At 39.8% G+C, this 5,692-nt stretch overlaps 1 long non-coding RNA gene across 1 annotated transcript; it reads right to left on the reverse strand.

Annotated features, from left to right (window-relative positions):
• Positions 1-1,906: 1,906 nt before the first annotated feature.
• On the reverse strand, positions 1,907-3,783 carry LOC131308246 (uncharacterized). The gene is made up of 3 exons (XR_009194392.1): positions 3,645-3,783; positions 2,474-2,536; positions 1,907-2,136 (listed from the first exon to the last, which is right to left on the reverse strand). It is a non-coding gene; the product is annotated as an uncharacterized LOC131308246 (long non-coding RNA).
• Between the last annotated feature and the right edge of the window lie 1,909 nt (positions 3,784-5,692).

A 5,692-nucleotide genomic window follows, 5' to 3' on the forward strand; every position in this document is an offset into this window, starting at 1 on the left:
AACCTGTAGGACCTTGATTGAACATCGCTCTATCTCCTGGATCTGCAAACTGCCAAGACTAGGTCTTCTCAGCTAGTGACTCATAGTAATCCCAAGCATCCTCCGGTGTCTTCCCCATAAAATCACCTCCACCCATAGTATCCAGAAGCTGTTTACTCTCTTGAGAACACCCTGTGTAGAAATAGTTGACTCTGAGATACAACGGAAGGTTGTGATGAGGAACCGACATAAGCAAGTCCTTGTATCGCTCCTAATACTTGTGGTAAGTCTCCCCATCCCTTTGCTTGAAACATTGAATCTGATCGATAAGTAACTTCATCCTGCTTGCTGGAAAGAATTTAGTGGTGAAAGCATCCTGGACTTCTCCCTAGTTGCGCAAAGATTGAGGCTTCAAAGAATTGAACCATTGTTTCGCCTTGTCTTTGAGAATGAATGGGAACAACTTCAGGCGAGCTTGATCAAGTTGCCCTGGAACTGTAACAAAAGAGTGTAGAATATTCTCGAACTCCCGGATATGCAAATAAGGATCCTCCAATTCTCGCCCCCGAAATTCTGGAACTATCCGAAGATACTCAACCTTGAATTCAAATGTATTCCCAGCGGTCGGAGTTGGAATAACGCTAGGAGATACTTGAGGAGCCCGTTCTGGATTCAGATAATCACGTAGAGTATGAACTGGAACTTGTTCGGCCATTGGGCCTTTGCGATTGCGATTTAATTTGCGAGGCAGAGAGTGGGCAGGATACGCTCTGGCAATGCTACAGATTCTTGGCGGTGAAGAAGAACGATGAAGCCGATTGAAAATTGGGCTTCGGTAAACAGGCATACACTAGCACAAATACTAACTAACTACCAACAAACTACCAGACAGGAAGGGCAATGCCGCCACCTCAACTCAACAAACAGAATATGCGAGGGGTTATGCCACCACCTCGGCTAAGCAATGCAATCAAATTTAAACTAACTAACTAAATTAATTACTACACTAACTAAAAACAAACTCGATATTTAGCCTGGCTTCGTTACACCTCAAGTTTAGTATAACCAAGTTAGAGGTATCCACCAAACTAAATACGAACTACTAACACATAAACTACTATACTCCTACTAGACGAAAGCGGGATACTTACAGTGGTTTGTCGAACCTCCAAGAAAGCCATAATAAGAAATCCCCGGCAACGGCGCCAAAAATGCTTCGTTCGCTCCGATATAAGCGATAATGCCCCAAGCCTAGGGCCTAATACGTCAGTTGAAGCATGATAATCCGGAAATCCGGGATCGTACCCAAGGGAAAAATTAATACGGCTTTGCTGGATTTGTAGATGCAAGTAAGGGCTTTCGGCCTTTAGGCAGCCAACTGAGTTTTACGTTTGTAGTGGAAAGTAAAAGGGGCTAAATTGAAAAGTGAATAAACTAAGATAAAAGGGAGGTTAGGTCTAGGAATTACTAACACTCACGACTCAAATTAAACTGCATTTCTCACCCGATTACACGATTCAGGATACACAATCAAGGTTCCCAAATCGGAAAATAGAATGGTTTGATTATCAAGCTAGCTCTAGAATTTAATTAGCAAATGCCTCGTGCAACAGAGCTCCAAGTATCATGTGTGGTAGGTAGGCGATGCTCCTACCTACACACGATTAAGGAGATTAACACCTTAGCGATTTGACAAATAAACCCGAACCCCACATCAATGATCGAAACCAAAGGTTTAAACTTTATGGTGAAAAACGCAATTCTACTTGAGCCATGAGGTACTAATCACCCCATGACCTAACCTTGGAAAACTACTCACCCATATTGTCACACCCCACCCCGAGCCAGCACTCAAATGAGCCCAAACCGACGTGAGGGTATAACATCAACCACCAACCCATTTCTATAACTCAAGTTCTAGCAATTAAGTTAACCAACAACCATTTTATTGATAACGCAAAACTTAACATTCTTACAAACACAGCGGAAGTCTTAAGAAAACATTAAGCTATACAATAAACCAAATATAAACATAGGCTGCACTACATCCCTATCTACAAAATCTTGCCAAACTAGTCCAGCCTTCCCGACATGCTACCCTAAGCGAGCGTACAACCCCACGATAATTAGCAGTGGATATCTACAACACCTGCAAAACTGGATTCCAAAATGGAATCCATGAGTGTTTATGAGACATGGATGCAATTCCATATTAAAGGTACAGCTAAAAGATATATCTCAACCAGTCAAACAGTGAACCAAGCAATTAAAAGCAACACCGGGTACACAACCAATAATTTAAGGCATAAAGCCTTTGGCATTAAGCCAATCACCGGGCACACAGCCAATAGTTTAAGGCATAAAGCCAATCACCGGGCACACAGCCAATAATTTAAGGCATAAAAGCCTTTTGGCATAAAGCCAATCACCGGGCACTAAGCCAACAATCAAGTTCAATTCAATATAGAACAACATCTATGAATCAAACACTCACCTTGTACTCCAAAAGAAAGAACAACTTATGATTTCGGTGCTCCTTGATTCACCGATTCGTCACCTATCCACAAGCCAAACATTTTAGTATAGACATACTTGAAAGGCTTTAACAAATGCATTAATAATGTTCTGCATCAACTCGACTACATAACAAATGCCAAACATAAGCAAAATTCACCAATTCGCACCCAAAACCGAGAATTTCACAAACACACTATATAGAAGAACCACCAAACGAATTATGTGTTAGAAACACCAAAATTCAGCCAGACAGTCTATCGTATTCTGGCCATACCTCTCTATAGGTTTCAAAGAATACTACAAAACCACCACCAATAGCAAGAAGATTTCTAGTACATCAATCTAGATGTAAAATTTGCCCAAATTGGACTCCGAATGACTAAGATATGCTCAAATGAAGTTACACGTCGGAAACAGAAATCACAATTCCAGCAGAACAGTCTGCGATCGAATACTCATTAAAAATCATATTCTCAATCTTTTCCAATAATTTCAACACCAAAACTTCACCAACTGATCAATGTTTAAGACTCATGAGAACCCATAGTCAATAAGTACATTTAACTTTGACAAAATTGATTAAGAACACAACTACAAAACCTGCCCAGAATTTCAGAATCACCAAACTATTAACTTTGGAACCAAAACTGATTTTACTCAGACCAAACTAAGGTACAATCTTTACAGATTCAGAAAGATATACAAGTCTAGTTTCGGAATCAAGAAACGGTGCGTAAAACCAATACCCGAGCAAGAAGTTATGCCCGTTTTTCCAACACGTGTCTGTGCTGTCTGCACAGACGCGAATCAGACACCAGCTCAGTCCACGAATTTTGTAGGCCAAACCACTTCGAGTTATTTTCTGAAAATTTAACACGATGCAATAGACTCAAAGATGAACCTTCAGGATTGTTTTCAAGAATTTAGAAGATTTTTATGTACCTTGAATAAATTCGTCAAAAACAGGACAGTTTCAACTTGGTTCAACACAGTTATGCATATTCATAATAGACCACGAATTTTTCTGAAATTAAACCAATTCCAACCTCAAAACCCTCTCTCATGGCTTCAATTCAGAGCTAGCAATATGCCAAGTATGAAATTGAACAATAAAATCATAGATTTAAGTACAGGAAAGCATGAATTACCAAATAAGGTCTTCAATTCAAGTTCTAATCCTAATTCCCTCTTCCTTCCTTCTTCTCCTTCTTCTCCCTCCACCGTTGCGCTCTCTCTCTCTCTCTCTCTCTCTCTCTCTCTTTGAAAACCTCCTGATGGGTTTGTTCCTTTTTTTTTTTTTTTTCTTTTCTTTGTTTTAAAGAAACCCACACACACCCAACACATCAGCACACACACACGACACACATGCACAATTTAAAAACAAATTGCACTTTAGTCCTTTAAGTTATTAAATTTAACTTTAAAGCACCTCAAAGATAAAAGGATGTTACACATATCTAGAGAGATAAGAGCAAGCAAAAATCTACTTAACATAATTAAATAACAAAACTTGAAATAAACTAGAGATTAAGATAGATCGGGAGTAAAGCAACAACTTTAATTAAAGCGACAATATCAAAAACTAACAAATAAAGGCATAAATTAAAATATTCAAAATTGAAAATTAAGAACACTCAAGAACAATGCAAAAAGATTCAAAATCTATTCTAGATCTAAAAGTTGTACTACTCAATCCATTCTACTTGTTTGTACAAAATGATGACACAAGCTTTTATACTCTGGGGATCCACGCGCAGAATATACCGCGAGATGCTCTGAAGATTTGCCCTTAAGGCCCTCGGCATCGATGGCAATGGGCTTAAGCTGTGTTGCTAAGGGGCTCGGCATCGATGTAAGGTAATATATCCCATCGATGCCGAGGTAGGTAAGGAACTAGGGTGCTAAGGGGCTCGGCATCGATGTAAAGGATTACATCCCATCGATGCCAAGGCTGTTATCTCCAGTGGTTGGCCTTCCTTGCCTCGCCTGATCTTGCTTTGCCTTGGCCTGCCTGAGCTTGCTTTGCCTTGGCCTGCCTGAGCTTGCTTTGCCTTGCTTCGTATTGGCCTTGCACTGGACGTCGGGTCACTTCTGCCTTGGCCCTGCCTAAACTGTTTTGCTTCTGCCTTGGCTTTAAAAATTCATTTCTTTGGCAATTCACCTACAAAACAGAACTAAAACACTCTACAAGCAAATATCGTTAACAATAACTAATTAGTACTTAAATTAAACTAAAACTAAACACTAGCGCACCCTATATTACATTCTCGGGTGCTTATCAGTCATTATGTGCAGAAGTATTTTGGTTTAATTTACATAACATCTGCCCGCACATATCGAGAGTATCTAATATGCACCTTATTTTGAATGATTTCATTTGTTGAGTGCATGACACGGTGAGATTTGAAGTCAAGACTCGGTTCAGTGAAAATTGTTGGTTATTTTTCACTTGTGACCGGAGCCCATGTTCACACACGCTGAGTATAGGTGCCATGACTTGTTTTTCTGACATGATAGTATCTAGAACTGCTTATGTCCATTATCTATTTACGATGGCTTCATGTTCTTTGTTTGGGTATTATTGAGTTGTCTTACAATTTTTCGGATTTCATGTGAAAGGATTCTTGGTATTTTGTGGGCGATCACTACTGAAAACCCTCACGAGACTTTACTCATCCTACCGGCGCCGCTTGGGGATTAAAAGAACTATCGGTTTTAATTTTGTAACGCCCCCAAATTTTGGGTATGTTAATGAGGCATTTATTACATAATAAAGAGAGTCTGGCTCATTGTTACATTATAAATACATCATAGGTAAAGGGTACATTTATTCAACAAGGAAGGAAACTAGGGTTCCTAATACTACTCTACCTGCTCTTCCATCCTAGCAAGCTCCTCTGCTCCAAAAGCTTCCACAGTGAACTGTTCGTCTTGAACATCTACAAGGTCTGACACATTATACCAGCGTCGCCACCGATATAATATGTCAGGGTCACCAAAGATAACACCATGAGCTACAAGGCTCAATAGATTAACCCATACCCACTAACCCTTAACTTACAAACAACAGGTTATACAATCATCGATTTCCACATGATACATGTATACACAACAAACAACGACACATCCATATTCGTTAATCAACTATCGTTGGTGTCCAAGATTTTTTCTGAGTTTCTCCTACGCGACTCATCGT

The sequence above is a fragment of the Rhododendron vialii genome, chromosome 11a, assembly GCF_030253575.1.
Source record: "Rhododendron vialii isolate Sample 1 chromosome 11a, ASM3025357v1".
Lineage (NCBI taxonomy): Eukaryota > Viridiplantae > Streptophyta > Magnoliopsida > Ericales > Ericaceae > Rhododendron > Rhododendron vialii.